The 16,674-nt window shown below is 39.2% G+C and overlaps 1 long non-coding RNA gene across 1 annotated transcript in view; it reads right to left on the bottom strand.

The window, feature by feature from the left end:
• LOC139570672 (uncharacterized) overlaps window positions 1–15,354 on the bottom strand; it is a 72,482-nt gene extending 57,128 nt beyond the window's left edge. Inside the window, exon 1 of the long non-coding RNA XR_011674140.1 lies at window positions 14,661–15,354. This is a non-coding gene — a long non-coding RNA (uncharacterized lncRNA). The remainder of the gene's footprint in view (window positions 1–14,660) is intronic.
• Between the last annotated feature and the right edge of the window lie 1,320 nt (window positions 15,355–16,674).

The following is a 16,674-nucleotide window of genomic DNA, read 5'->3' on the forward strand; positions in this document are numbered from 1 at the left end:
TTATAATCCTATTTGAGTTATTTACAAGCACACTGACATCAAAGCTTAGAGTTCATAGCCCTATAGCTGGATCAAAGATGGAATTAAAAAACAATAGACTAAATTAAAGGAATAGTGGGTTGGTAAGCCATTGAATGCTGTGGGCTGGGCTTTTTATATTACCGGGATGGTCTGCACATTAACTAAATATTGTAGACACATGTATGTCCACAACGTCATTGTTTTCGTCCAAGGGCATACCATTTTTCCTATGAAAAAAACATCTGCAATAAATGATTGAGTCAATTCTTTGTTCTTCTTTAGTTCAGTCTGTTTGTAGTTTCAGCTTGATAACTGTTGTTTTAATAGCTGGTCATTTAAATTGATGAGACATGTAAATACAATATATAATTATCTGGTTGTGTGTGTGTGTGTGTGTGTGTGTGTGTGTGTGTGTGTGTGTGTGTGTGTGTGTGTGTGTGTGTGTGTGTGTGTGTGTGTGTGTCAAAGAGCATGTGCAACACAAAAGGTCATGTGCCTCAAATTGTCCATCAAAGACATCTGCCATGCATAATGTCATCTGGGTAACCTTTTGTGGTGGATAACATTTTTTCAGACAATACTCCATCATTTCCTCATAATCATGCTACTCTGATAGGGCATGCCCTTTTGTACTGAAAGGATAAAAGAAAACAACACTATTTTTGAAAATAATTTCCTTAGTAAGTGCATTATATAAATGTTTTGTCATCTCTCAGCTGTCATGCAGTAGGATCTCCCCCCACCTTGTTATTGGTACCATTTTTATAGATAGCCAATATCAGTTTATTTACTTGGAAATATAATGGGACATGCAAGTTGAGTTTGATAATAAAAACATTTAAATATACTTTAAAAAAGTTTCTCTAAAACATTGAGTGGGAGAAACAATGTGTGAACATTCTGCATGAATTTGTTATTTATCCGGTATATTCACAAGATCAACATGGTGTCATTAGAACGTGTCAAAATAGTTACATATACAGTAACCATCGTACTTACAGTTGAAGTCGGAAGTTTACATACACTTAGGTTGGAGTCATTAAAACTGGCTTTTCAACCACTCCACAAATGTCATGTTATCAAACTATAGTTTTGACAAGTCTGTTAGGACATCCACTTTGTGCATGACACAAGTAATTTTTCCAACAATTGTTTACAGACAGATTATTTCACTTATAATTCACTGTCACAATTCCAGTGGGTCAGAAGTTTACATACACTAAGTTAACAGTGCCTTTAAAGAGCTTGGAAAATTCCAGAAAATTATGTCATGGCTTTAGAAGCTTCTGATATGCTAATTGACATCATTTGAGTCAATTGGAGGTGTACCTGTGGATGTATTTCAAGGCCTACCTTCAAACTCAGTGCCTCTTTGCTTGACATCATGGGAAAATCTAAAGAAATCAGCCAAGACCTCAGAAACAAAATTGTAGACCTCTACAAGTCTGGCTCATCCTTGGGAGCAATTTCCAAACGCCTGAAGGTACTACGTTCATCTGTACAAACAATAGTACGCAAGTATAAACACCATGGGACCATGCAGCCGTCATACCGCTCAGGAAGGAGACACGTTCTGTCTCTTAGAGATGAACGTACTTTGGTGCGAAAAGTGCAAATCAATCCCAGAACAACAGCAAAGGACCTTGTGAAGATGCTGGAGGAAACAGGTACAAAAGTATCTATATCCACAGTAAAACGAGTCCTATATCGACATAACCTGAAAGGCCACTCAGCAAGGAGACTGCTCCAAAACTGTCATTAAAAAAGCCACATTACGGTTTGCAACTGCACATGGGGACAAAGAGTGTACTTTTTGGAGAAATGTCCTCTGGTCTGATGAAACAAAAATAGAACTGTTTGGCCATAATGACCATCGTTATGTTTGAAAGAAAAGGGAAGCTTGCAAGCCGAAGAACATCATCCCAACCGTGAAGCATGGGGGTGGCAGCATCATGTTGTGGGGGTGCTTTGCTGCAGGAGGGACTGGAGCACTTCACAAAATAGATGGCATCATGAGGTAGGAAAATTATGTGGATATATTGAAGCAACATCTCAAGACATCAGTCAGGAAGTTAAAGCTTAGTCACAAATGGGTCTTCCAAGTGGACAATGACCCCAAGCATACTTCCAAAGTTATGGCAAAATGGCTTAAGGACAACAAAGTCAAGGTATTGGAGTGGCCATCACAAAGCCCTGACCTCAATCCCATAGAAAATGTGTGGGCAGAACTGAAAAAGTGTGTGCGAGCATGGAGGCCTACAAACCTGACTCAGTTACACCAGCTCTGTCAGGAGGAATGGGCCAAAATTCACCCAACTATTTGTGGGAAGCTTGTGGAAGGCTACTCAGAACGCTTGACCCAAGTTAAACAATTTAAAGGCAATGCTACCAAATACTAATTGAGTGTATGTGACCTTCTGACACACTGGGAATGTGATGAAAGAAATGAAAGCTGAAATAAATCATTCTCTCTACTATTATTCTGACATTTCACATTCTTAAAATAAAGTGGTGATCCTTACTGACCTAAGACAGGGAATTTTCACTAGGATTAAATGTCAGGAATTGTGAAAAACTGAGTTTAAATATATTTGGCTAAGGTGTATGTAAATGTCCGACTTCAACTGTATATCCCTCTGGGCACACACTGGTTGAATCAACGTTGTTTCAACTTAATTTCATGTTTCAAGTTTTTATTGTGCACTAGTAGAATGAAATGCCATTATTGCATGCTCTTTCCCAGCAATGCAGTAATCAATATCAGTCGTACTTTAAAAATGAATTAAACTTTTTCAGGATTGGTGGGTCCCCTGCGGGACGGTTGAGCTGATGTACGCTAATGCGATTAGCATGAGGTTGTAAGTAACAAGAACATTTCCCAGGACAGACATATCTGATATTGGCAGAAAAATTATATTCTTGTTAATCTAACTGCACTGTCCAATTTACAGTAGCTATTACAGTGAAAGAATACCATGCTATTTTTTGAGGTGAGTGCACATTTTAACAAAGTTATTAATAAACAAATTAGGCACATTTGGGCAGTCTTGATACAACATTTTGAACAGAATTGCAATGGTTAATTGGATCAGTCTAAAACTTTGCACATACACTGCTCCCATCTAGTGGCCAAAATCTAATTTGCACCTGGGCTGAAATAATACATTATGGCCTTCTTCTTGCATTACAAAGATGATGGAACAAAAACAAACAAAAACATTTTTTTCCTTTGTATTATCTTTTATCAGATCTAATGTGTTATATTCTCCTACATTCCTTTCACATTTCCACAAAGTTCAAAGTGTTTTCTTTCAAATGGTACCAAGAATATGCATATCCTTGCTTCAGGGCCTGAGCTACATGCATTAAATTTGGGTATGTCATTTTAGGCGAAAATTTTACATGTTTAAAACGTCAAGTAGAACAAAAACACAAGAAATAGAAATAAGAAGAATTTGTTAACGTTTTGTGACGTGGAATCAATGTGTAAATACATTAGATTTGAAAACAGTCATCAACCAGTACTGTTTTCCTCTCATTTCAACCAGTATTGTAAACATTGAAATAAGAGTCATACTTAATACATTGACTTAACCTGACTAACAGGTTGTTACATCAATCTAATTTCAACATAATCATCAGAACTATGTATACTGTCCATTTAAATTGAGTTGAATATTCCACTTAAATGTAAAATATGATTATTAATATCATGATTTGGCATCCTATTTATAGGGCTAATGGTAACTACTCCTAAACTTTCAAAGATCCAATTAACCATGGATGAATGAATGATAGTATACCTAGCTAAAACATTACAATTATGGTTACCAATGTTGGGCAAATGAGATATTAATGTAGCCTACATAAATCAAACCTCATGCAACAGTAAGAAAAGTTACAGGAGTTACTTTCAACTATTCAATGTTTTTTTAGGTAGTCTACGCAAATGAGTATGGAAGCTGATGAGTGTCTAATTATGTTGACATGACAGGTCAGCTGAATTGCACACAGCTTGTTTCCAAAGATAAGCAGGGTATGTAGAGGTCGGCATCTGGATGGTAGACTAGATACCACTAGGAGCCACTGTTCAAGCAGAAATCGTTGGACTGTGACTTAAAAATCTATTTCAATATACCTCTTTATTTAGGTTGATAGCATGACATTGAAACAAGGACGTTGATTCAAACATACCATTTTACTATCAACATTGAAACAAAGTCAAATAAAATGCGTCTAATCAAATCAAAATTTCAACCAACTAAAATTCAATTCCACAACAATTTCAACATTTACATAAACTCAGCAAAAAAAGAAACGTCTCTTTTTCAGGACCCTGTCTTTCAAAGATCATTCTTAAAAATCCAAATAACTTCACAGATCTTCATTGTAAAGGGTTAAAACACTGTTTCCCATGCTTGTTCAATGAACCATAAACAAATAATGAACATGCACCAGTGGAACGGTCGTTAAGACACTAACAGCTTACAAACAGTAGGCAATTAAGGTCACAGTTATGAAAACTTGGGACACTAAAGAGGCCTTACTACTGACTCTGAGAAACACCAAAAGAAAGATGCCCTCCCTGCTCCCTGCTCATCTGTGTGAACGTGCCTTAGGCAAGCTACAAGGAGGCATGAGGACTGCAGATGTGGCCAGGGCAATAAATTGCAATGTCCATACTGTGGGACGCCGAAGCCAGCGCTACAGGGAGACAAGATGGACAGCTGATTGTCCTCGCAGTCGCAGACCACATGTAACAACACCTACATCCGAACATCACACCTTCGAGACAGGTACAGGATGGCAACAACAACTGCCCGAGTTACACCAGAAACGCACAATCCCTCCATCAGTGCTCAGACTGTCCGCAATAGGCTGAGAGAGGCTGGACTGAGGGCTTGTAGGTCTGTTGTAAGGCAGGTTCTCACCAGACATCACCGGCAACAACGTTGCCTATGGGCACAAACCCACCGTCGCTGGACCAGACAGGACTGGCAAAAAGTGCTCTTCACTGACGAGTCGCGGTTTTGTCTCACCAGAGGGGATAGTCGGATTCGCCTTCATCGTCAAAGGAATGAGCGTTACACTGAGGCCTGTACTGTGGAGCTGGATCGATTTGGAGGTGGAGGGTCTGTCATGGTCTGGGGAGGTGCATCACAGCATCATCGGACTGAGCTTGTTGTCATTGCAGGCAATCTCAATGCTGTGCGTTACAGGGAAGACATCCTCCTCCCTCATGTGGTACCCTTCCTGCAGGCTCATCCTGACATGACCCTCCAGCATGACAATGTCACCAGCCATGCTGCTCGTTCTGTGCGTGATTTCCTGCAAGACAGGAATGTCAGTGTTCTGCCATGGTCAGCGAAGAGCCCAGATCTCAATCCCATTTAGCACGTCTGGGACCTGTTGGATCGGAGGGTGAGGGCTAGGGCTAGGGCCATTCCCCCCAGAAATGTCCGGGAACTTGCAGGTGCCTTGGTGGAAGAGTGGGGTAACATCTCACAGCAAGAACTGGCAAATCTGGTGCAGTCCATGAGGAGGAGATGCACTGCAGTACTTAATGCAGCTGGTGGCCACTCCAGATACTGACTGTTACTTTTGGTTTTGACCCCCCCCCCCCCCCCCCCTTTGTTCAGGGACATATTCCATTTCTGTTAGTCACATGTTTATGTCTCAGTTGTTGAATCTTGTTATGTTCATCCAAATATTTACACATGTTAAGTTTGCTGAAAATAAACACAGTTGACAGTGAGAGGACGTTTCTTTTTTTGCTGAGTTTAGTTCTGGTGATTATGTTGAAATTAGATTAACATAACAACCTGTTTGTCCGGGTCAGTCAATTGTATAAAGTTCAAGTTTGGTTGAAATGAGATGAAAACAGAACTGGTTGATGACTTCTTCCAAATCCAATCTATTTTTCACGTTGATTCCACATCACAATAAAGTTACAAATGACCTTGAAACAACATTGATTCAACCTGCCTGTGCCCAGTGGGATGTCACTAAAATGAAAACGTCTTTGTGCTTCTGACACCCTCTAAACTATGATGTAACACTGGAGGTGAAATCCACCCTGACGTCTGTCCTGTACAGTGCACATCAAGTCATCTATGGTGCTCTGTCAAACATATATCACTCAAGGTTATGAACACACGTGCTTGGCCTTTAGCATGAGAGTGCATGCAAAGGTCATCAATTTGCTAATCTCTCTCGGCCCGATTTTCATTAGCTAGCTAACGCGAGACAGAGTATGGGCTCAAGACTATCAATCTGGTAAAGTGTCAGCAATAGGAGGAACATTATTATCCTTTCACAGGTGACCTTACTGACATTACTCTACAGTAGATCGTGTTTTATGGCCAAATATCAACCTTGTTGCATCCAATTGCTCTATCGAGGGACAGTAACGCATGCTGTTGAATATTGTTGAATATTATCAAATGCAATGCATAATGTAAGCAAATTGCCACATGAACAGACTGAGCAGCTGAGTGGGACGTTTATCCCTATAGTGATGGGTAATACATTTATTCAATTCTGCTGCACCGCTTTGAAGCTGACGAGAATTAATGATACCTCCCACTCCTTGGATTTTCATGCCAAGGTAATACTATGATTTTTACATGATCACCTTAAATTTATACTCGCTTTCGTATAAATAGATTCTCTCTTGCATGTAATCGCAGGGTAAATATGTCAATAGTATGCAAATGTAGTGCCTACCTTTTTTCATTTTTCCAATGGTAATTTGGACAGACCTATTCAATGTGTTACATATTCCACTTGAGGCTATGTAGAATCAAATTGAATAACTTTGAACATTTAAATAATTATAGGGAAATTATTTTTTCAAAAAAATTGCATATTATTTTTTGGGGTTGTAAGGCTATAAAGAACAAATAGGAAACATGTTCGTTCTAACCACGGGGTGGATCGAGTTAAAGTTATTATCGTAGGATGTAATTAGCTATTTATTACAACAAATATACTAGTGCTTGAGATCTAGTCTCTTGACATAAATATGTAGCCTATATCCAACATCCACCAGAGGGGTCTACTATAAAGCAGAATCAATGAGTGAGCCAGATAACTTCGATAAACAACCTGATTCAATAACAAAGCTAAACATATACAGTATGTGTTTTTGGTTGTTGAGTCAATTAGACCATGCCAATTTCTAGGATGGCTAACTCCTTGATTCTGCTTTGTAGTATACAAATCAAATCAAATTGATTTTATATAGCCCTTCGTACATCAGCTAATATCTCGAAGTGCTGTACAGAAACCCAGCCTAAAACCCCAAACAGCAAGCAATGCAGGTGTAGAAGCACGGTGGCTAGGAAAAACTCCCTAGAAAGGCCAAAACCTAGGAAGAAACCTAGAGAGGAACCAGGCTATGAGGGGTGGCCCGTCCTCTTCTGGCTGTGCCGGGTGGAGATTATAACAGAACATGGCCAAGATGTTCAAATGTTCATAAATGACCAGCATGGTCAAATAATAATAATCACAGAAGCTATCGAGGGTGTAGCAAGTCAGCTACACTCTGAAGTGTAGAGACGCACAACAACCGACAGGGGACAACATCCATCCTGTTGTCTTCGAGACATAGGCTATTTCGACCAATCTCACCAGGTTATTTTGCAAGCGCCCCCTAACAGTACAGCAATTTTTTGGGGGTCTAATGACATGACCTCCCTTGATGCCTTCCCCAATTGATTCAAAGCTGGCAGTTTTTCTTCTCTCTCCCAACATGTACTTGTCATTAGCATGCTTTTGAACTCTACACCTCAAATACCTCCTCAGCAGTGTTCTGAAGGATCATTTCATCCTGTAAGAGGCTGGGATGGACCGGGGGGCACACACATGTGGGCCTGCCTGCTAGCTTCCTTTAGGCCTTGGAAGGACACCTGTTCCTATGCCCCCACAAGACATGACCTCAGATCTCTAATGTCAATCTCTAAGCGTCGTGACTGCTTAACACATGGCTGCCTATAGAAGTACAGACATTCTGATCTAGACCAACTCAAATATGCAATGGTACAGTACAGCAGATCACCTTTTTAATACCGACTGCGTAGGGTATCCCACAATAAGACAGGAAGTAATGCTGTCAGTAAGGTGACAAGAGAACCAAATGCACATTAGATGAATTGTTCTATTCAGGTTTGATGCTTATGCATTCTTTGTGTCAAAGATCTTGAGCAGCCGTTTCACTATAACTCAAAAACATTAAGCAATCATACAGACCTCCAGTCCAGGGACATGTCAGTGATATTCTCTTTCAACCAGCTTGGTAATCTTGACCATATGTGTGTGAATACATGAATGACCATATGTTTAGCAACCTTTCTGTTACAAATGACTTAGAAGTTCGCTTTACATTGAGATTGAGAATAAAACAAGTAACTCATGTTTAGCTCGTTGACACATTAATCCTTCATCTCTCATATCTTTACATATATCTATTTACAAGTATCCTAAACGTATGCAAAAATATTTACAGTATGTAGAAGTGAAATCCAGTTATTACTTAATAACCGATTACACATTCAAATCTGCACACAAGGATGTTGAAAACACCTGCAACAATGAAGATGAAGCAAATTAATTCAAGACACACAATATGCAACATACAGTGCATTCAGAAAGTATTCAGACCCATTCACTTTTTCCACACTTTGTTACGTTACAGCCTTATTCTTAAATAGATTATACATTTTTTTAAATCATCAATCTACACACAATACCCCATAATGACAAAGCAAAAACAGGTTTAAAGACATTTTTGCAAATGTATTACAAATAAAAATCTGAAAAATCGCATTTACATAAGAATTCAGACCATTTATTCAGTACTTTGTTGAAGCACCTTTGGCAGTGATTACAGCCTCAAGTCTTCTTGGGTATGACTCTACAAGTTTGGCACACCTGTATTTGGGGAGTTTCTCCTATTCTTCTCTGCAGAGACTTGTCCCGAAGCCACTTCTGTGATGTCTTGGGTGTGTGCTTAGGGTCGTTGTCCTGTTAGAAGGTGAACCTTCGCCCCAGTCTGAGGTCCTGAGTGTTCTGAAGCAAGTTTTCATCAAGGATCTCTCTGTACTCCTTCTATCTTTACCTGGTCTCCCAGTCCCTGACGCTGAAAAACATCCCGCAGCATGATGCTGCCACCACCATGCTTCACGGATGGTACTGGCCAGCTGATGAGCGGTGCCTGGTGTCCTCCAGACGTGACACTTGGCATTCTGGCCAAGGAGTTGCATCTTGGTTTCATCAGACCAGATAATCTTGTTTCTCATGGTCTGAGAGTCCTTTAGGTGCCTTTTAGCTAACTCCAAGTGGGCTGTCATGTGCCTTTTTACTGAGGAGTGGCTTCCGTCTGGCCATTCTACCATAAAGGCCTGATTGGTTGAGTGCTGCAGAGATGGTTATCCTTCTGGAAGGTTCTCCAATCTCCACAGAGGAACTCCAGAGCTCTGTCAGAGTGACCATCGGGTTCTTGGTCACCTCCCTGACCAAGGCCCTTCTCCCCCGATTGCTCAGTTTGGCCGGGCGGCAAGCTCTTGGAAGAGTCTTGGTGGTTCCAAACTTCTTCTATTTAGAATGATGGAGGACACTGTGCTCTTGGGGACCTTCAATGTTGCAGAAATGTTTTAGTATCCTTCCCCAGATCTGTGCCTCGACACAATCCTGTCTCTGAGCTCTACGGACAATTCCTTCGACCTCGTGGCTTGATTTTTGCTCTGACATGCACTGTCAACTGTGGTACCTTATATAGACAGATGTGTGCCTTTCCAAATCATGTCCAATCAATTGAATTTACCACAGGTGGACTCCAATCAAGTTGTATAAACATCTCAAGGATGATCAATGGAAACAGGATGCACCTGAGCTCAATTTCGAGTCTCATAGGAAAGTGTCTGAATACTTATGTAAATAAGGTTTATTTGTAATAAATGTGCAAAAATGTCGGAAAACCTGTCTTCGCTTAGTCATTATGGGGTATTGTGTGAAGATTGAGGAGAAATAAATGTATTTCATCCATTTTAGAATAAGGCTGTAATGTAACAAATGTGGAAAAAGCCAAGGGGTCTGAATACTTTCCGAATGCTCTGTACATATACTACCGTTCAAAAGTTTGGGGTCACTTAGAAATGTCCTTGTTTTTGAAAGAAAAGCAAAAACAAAATTGTCCATTAAAATAATATCAAACTGTCTCTAAGTAGAATAGAAAGAGGAGTGGGAGGCCCCGGTGCACAACTGAGCAAGAGGACAAGTACATTAGTGTCTAGTTTGAGAAACAGATGCCTCACAAGTCTTCAACTGGCAGCTTCATTAAATAGTACCGCAACACACCAGTCTCAACGTCAACAGTGAAGAGGTGACTCCGGGATGCTGGCTTTTTAGCAGAATTGCAAAGAAAAAGACATGTCTAAGGCTGGCAAATAAAAAGAAAAGATTATGATTGGTAAAAGAACACAGACACTGGACATAGAAACTCTACCTAGAAGGCCAGCATCCCAGAGTTGCCTCTTCACTGTTAACGTTGAGACTGGTGTTTGCGGGTACTATTTAATGAAGCTGCCAGTTGAGGTCTTGTGAGGCATCTGTTTCTCTAAATAGACAAATGCTGATGCTCCAGATACTCAATTAGTCTTAAGAAGGCCAGTTTTATTGCTTCTTTAATCAAAACAACAGTTTTCAGCTCTGCTAACATAATTGCAAAAGGGTTTTCTAATTATCAATTAGCCTTTTAAAATGATAAACTTGGATTAGCTAACACAACTTGCCATTGGAACACAGGAGTGATGGTTGCTGATAATGGGCCTCTGTATGCCTATGTAGATATTCCATTAAAAATCAGCAGTTTCCAGCTACAATAGTCATTTACAACATTAACAATGTCTACACTGTATTTCTGATCAATTTTATGTTATATTAATGGACAAAAAAATGAATCACCAGTCCATTGAATAAAAAGGAAAGTAATTTCCCTACATTCCATTCCTGTATTAATAGTCCTTATACAAATTTCAGTATACAATGCAGTACTCAGATTTCATGAATAGAACTATTTGTGTTGGATTCCTTGTCCAACTTTCTGTGCCTACCGTTGAGTGTCTGTTTTTATTCCGGAGAAATTCCCATGCCTTCCCAGGAAAAAACAAGTGGCGTAGTGAGACAATTGTGAGTGGCAAGGTTGCGCGTTAAACCTCCCCTCTAATTTGCTTATGTGTACAAGAAGTGTGTGTGAAATAATTCAGGACAAGCAACACTTGTGTTGTTTACCACCTGGTGCTTTAATGTGCAGGTTTCGTTCCACCTTTCCAAATAGCAAGTTAAAACATGACCCCTCTTCTGTCACCCCGGCCAGCACCCAAAGGCAGTAGGACTACATCCCAGCTGTCAGGTGAAAACCAAAGACTACAGTTTTACTGTTCAATAGGACTGTTAACGCTCAATAGAACTAAGAACAAGAGGCAGATAAAGGACCCTATTCAATCAAAAACTCGTTACCAGGTTTTTAGGGTAAAACATTTATAAAATTCTCCTTGCACTCCGTGAATACATGTTTTGATTGTGGTATTCAACAAAATGTTTATTTTGTAATAAGCAAAGATAAAATTGTTAGCATTTTAAACCGTGTATTGAGTGTTTGACATGCTCAAGTACAAGTATTAAACAAGAAGAACAGTTCCAAAATTCTAAAAACCTGTTTTCGCTTTGTCATTATGGGGTATTCTGTGTAGATTGTTGAGTAAAAATGTTTTTCATCCATTTCAGAATCAGGCTGTAACTTAACAAAATATGGAAAAACTAAGGGGTCTGATTACTTTCTGAATGCACTGTATGTCAACAACTATGTTATCACCGCTGACAGCTATATGACTCATTTCTCTATCAGGACCAATGAAATGGATTCCGTGGCATAATTACGTCTGATAAATTGGAATTCAACAGTGCTCTGTTGCCAAAAAAAATCACAAAAATGTCCATGCAAATCATGGCAGAGATAAGACAACACAGAGATACTGAGGCACAACCTAGCACCAGGGACTGTCAGCTATGCTACTATTAGTAAGATGAGGGCAGTGGAAGGTAGGCCCCTAAATGGAAAGAAATCCAAGAAAGAAAACAAGTAGAAGACCATTAACTAAAGAAAACTTTTGTGAACTATTTACAGATACCACTATTAGTATACATTAACAAACATATTTAGGTATTCTATGTTTATGTCCAGAAAATGCCTATTGTACCATAAATTAGATGACTAGTAAATGCATTTTCCGCAAATTATATAAAAGTACCGGAAAGAAACGTCATTATGAATTTGTTGTCTTAGAAACGGAACTAAAAGCAACTGTTGAAATTACTGCTGCATCAAATGTTGAAAAGTTGGTGTGTCTCATTCCTCTTTATTCCATGCATTGGTCATGCTATTCGTGGAACCAGCTGTTTTAATTACCATAATCTATTCCATTTGTTTGTCGTCCCCTTTCTGGTGATACCCCCAGGAACACATTGGATGGCACTTGACACGAGGTGTGTAGGTTACAATTACAATTGTTTAATAGCTGTTTAATGTGTGTGTGTGTGTGTGTGTGTGCGCGCGCTCAATCATGGGAATATAGAACAGTACAGTGGACATACACTACCGTTCAAAAGTTTGGGGTCACTTAAAAATGTCCTTGTTTTTGAAAGAATAGCAATTTTTTTGTCCATTAAAATAACTTAAAATTGATCAGAAATACAGTGTAGACATTGTTAATGCTGTAAATGACTATTGTAGCTGGAAACGGCTGATTTTTAATGGAATATCTACATAGGTGTACAGAGGCCCTTTATCAGCAACCATCACTCCTGTGTTCCAATGGCACGTTGTGTTAGCTAATCCAAGTTTATCATTTTAAAAGGCTAATTGATCATTAGAAAACCCTTTTGCAATTATGTTAGCACAGCTGAAAACTGTTGTTCTGATTAAAGAAGCAATAAAACTGTCCTTTTTTAGACCAGTTGAGTGTCTGGAGCATCAGCATTTGTGGGTTCGATTACAGGCTCAAAATGTCCAGAAACAAAGAACTTTCTTCTGAAACTCGTCAGTCTATTAATGTTCTGAGAAATGAAGGCTATTCCATGAGAGAAATTGCCAAGAAACTGAAGATCTTGTACTACGCTGTGTACTACTCCCTTCACAGAACAGTGCAAACTGGCTCTAACCAGAATAGAAAGAGGAGTGGGAGGCCCCCACAAAACACCAATCTTATAACGTCAACATTGAAGAGTTGATTCCGGGATGCTGGCCTTCTAGGCAGAGTTCCTCTGTTCAGTGACTGTGTTCTTTTGCCCACCTTAATCTTTCATTTTTATTGGCCAGTCTGAGATATGGCTTTTCTTTGCAACTCTGCCTAGAAGGCCAGCATCCAGGAGTCGCTTCTTCACTGTTGACGTTGAGACTGGTGTTTTGCAGGTACTATTTAATGAAGCTGCCAGTTGAGGACTTGTGAAGCATCTGTTTCTCAAACTAGATACTCTAATGTACTTGTCCTCTTGCTCAGTTGTGCACCGGGGCCTCCCACTCCTCTTTCTATTCTGGTTGGAGCCAGTTTGCGCTGTTCTGTGAAGGGAGTAGTACACGGCGTAGTACAAGATCTTCAGTTTCTTGGCAATTTCTCTCATGGAATAGCCTTCATTTCTCAGAACAAGAATAGACTGATGAGTTTCAGAAGAAAGTTCTTTGTTTCTGGACATTTTGAGCCTGTAATCGAATCCACAAATGCTGATGCTCCAGATACTCAACTAGTATTAAGAAGGCCAGTTTTATTGCTTCTTTAATCAGAACAACAGTTTTCTGCCATTATACCAAAAGGGAATTACAAGGTGAGTAAGTAGGGATGCCTTCTCGATTAACACTAGTGAATCAGGAGTTATTAAAACCTGTTGAGGACGGGAGTGCCGCTAGCGCCACTCCTCCCACATTCCACTGAAAAGGCAGAGCGGCAAATTCAAAAAAACATTATTTTAAAATATTTAACTTTTACACATTAACAAGTCCAATACAGCATATGAAAGGCAGACATCTTGTGAATCTAACCACCATGTTCGATTTTTAAAATGTTTTACAGGGAAGACAAAATATGTAAATCTATTAGCTAACCACGTCAGCAAAAGAGAGCACTTTTCTAACTGCATCAGTTTTTTACTCCGTCACTAGCTATCACTAATTCGACCAAATGAAGATATATATAGCCACTAACCAAGAAACAACTTCATAAGATCACAGTCTGATAACATATTTATTGTATAGCATATTTTTTTTTTGAAAAATGTGTATATTTATGGTATAAATCATAAATTACATTCAGCTACAATCAGAAAGCAGCCATAACATTTACAGACACCAACATCAAATACCTATTTACTCCTCATAAAACATTTCTGAGAAATACATACTGTGCAGCAATTGAAAAACAGGATTCTTGTGATTCCAGACAATATTTCCGATTTATTAAATGTTTTACACCGAAAACTAAATGTAGCGCTAAATTAGCATAGCCACGCCAGACAGACACACTTGGGCGCGCGCGACCAGTTGACATGCACGACAGATATATGAAATAACATTATAAATTTGGTCTTACTTTGGCTGATCTTTCATCAGAATGTTGATCAAGTTGTCCTTAGTCCAGAAGAGTCGTTCAATCCCTTCAGAATGGCAACTTTCCATCTTCATTTAGCAGGGGTACTCTTCGAGTGGCACGGAACTCTCCAACGTAAACAAAATAAACATTACGGAACACGGCAAAACTCCCGAAAAAATTCAAATAATCTGATTAAATTATTGAAAAAACATACATTACGATGACATGGTCTCATTTATCAAATCAAATCCGAGCTGGAGATAGTTCACATCCGAAACGGCAGCAAAACAAAACATGATATCTCTCCCAAGTCGCACGCTTCTGACTTCCTGAAATTGACGGTCACGTCAAAGAAATAGGTCTTATTTCACGTCAGAACAAGATAAACGCATGATTTCTCCTCTGACGTACTCTTGACACCCAGAGGAAGGCGTACGAGGTGTGTTTCGGGTCATAAGTGGCATGACCATGTATAGGCAGAGCGTTGAAGCGAGCATAAACATCTTGCATTTTACTTCCTGGTCGGGGAAAGTGCTGCCAAAGGACTTGTGTTCCACTCAGAGAAAAAATTAAAACGGTTTTAGAAACTTGAGACTCTTTTCTATCCAATACTATTAACAATATGCATATTGTAATAGCAGAAATTGATTAAAAGGCCGTTTGAAAATTTGCGCATATTTTCCAGTTTTTCCAATTCGCCCCCTACAGCCCAAACAGGTTAAGAAAATACCTTTTTGGGAGTCACCAAGCTGGCACTTTCCCCTGATTTAGCAACTTTTTTTGTTGCTTTCTTCGTCATGCACATCTGTACTACTATATATCAAACCTGTGCACAAAAACATTCCAGAGAGTAATGCCAGATGTGATTTGTGTTCCTTTCTCCTTCTTTTTTATATTACATTTTCATCTGTGATTTAAATGTTTGCTCAGCTAAAAGCCCACCTTTTTTAAATCACTCATCCATCCCGAATTTAGATGCAGGTTATCATTTTTCGTCATGAATCTTGTTCTGCAGGCAGCTCTGCAGAGTGGTCACTAGCTGGCACAGCCACAAAGTCATTAAATCTGTAATTTAAGTAATTTAAATGTTTATCCTAACCTTAACCACACTGCTAACCCTAATGTCTAAACCTAATCTTAAATTAAGACCAAAAAGCTCATTTTTGTTTTCATTAAGTTTTACAATTTTGACTTTGTAGCTGGTGGAAATCACTCAGTTCTGCCTCAAGGACAAGGCTGATTCCAATAAACGTCAACCTCCAACTTAGACATTTAGAGCAGCACTGACGATTTCACCTCTTTCTTCATAGTTTCATACTTTCTTCATAGTATATTGTGTTGCCTCCAACAGATGGAAAATCTTGCAGCCAGAGACTTTTTTTAAAGTGTATAATAAATGTAGCAACCTATATAGTGTTGAAGAAAGGAGGCTAAACCAAAACCATCTGCCTGACCGTGTCGAGACCCTTGGTAGATTGTGGACATTAAAGGGGATGCCTAATATTGCTCAACATGTGGACCTGGCTGCTATGCAATAGAGGTATTCTTTACATGTTGGACAGTTTATGTGGCTTCAGTGTTGTTCACCTGGAACGCATAGACTGAGGACAAACGTTACTGTTCTTTAATTTATGACTTGATGTTTTTATATATGCCGGTGTATAAAATAAAAGCAAATTTTATCTGTCACATGCGCTGAATAAAACAGGTGTAGACCTTACCGTGAAATGCTTACTTACAAGGCCTTAAACAAACATTGCAGTTCAAGAAATTGAGCTAAGAAAATATTTACAAAATAAACTCAATTAAATGAAAAAGTATTAAATGAAAAAGTAACACAAGAAATTTACATAACAATAACACAGTGGGTACCGGTACCAAGTCAATGTGCGGGGATACAGGTTAGTTGAGGTAATTTGTAAAGTGACTATGCATAGATAATAAACAGCGAGTAGCAGCAGTATAAAAACAAAGGGGGGTGGCCATTTGATTAGCTGTTCAGCAGTCTTATGGC

The sequence above is a fragment of the Salvelinus alpinus genome, chromosome 3 (genome assembly GCF_045679555.1).
Source record: "Salvelinus alpinus chromosome 3, SLU_Salpinus.1, whole genome shotgun sequence".
NCBI lineage: Eukaryota > Metazoa > Chordata > Actinopteri > Salmoniformes > Salmonidae > Salvelinus > Salvelinus alpinus.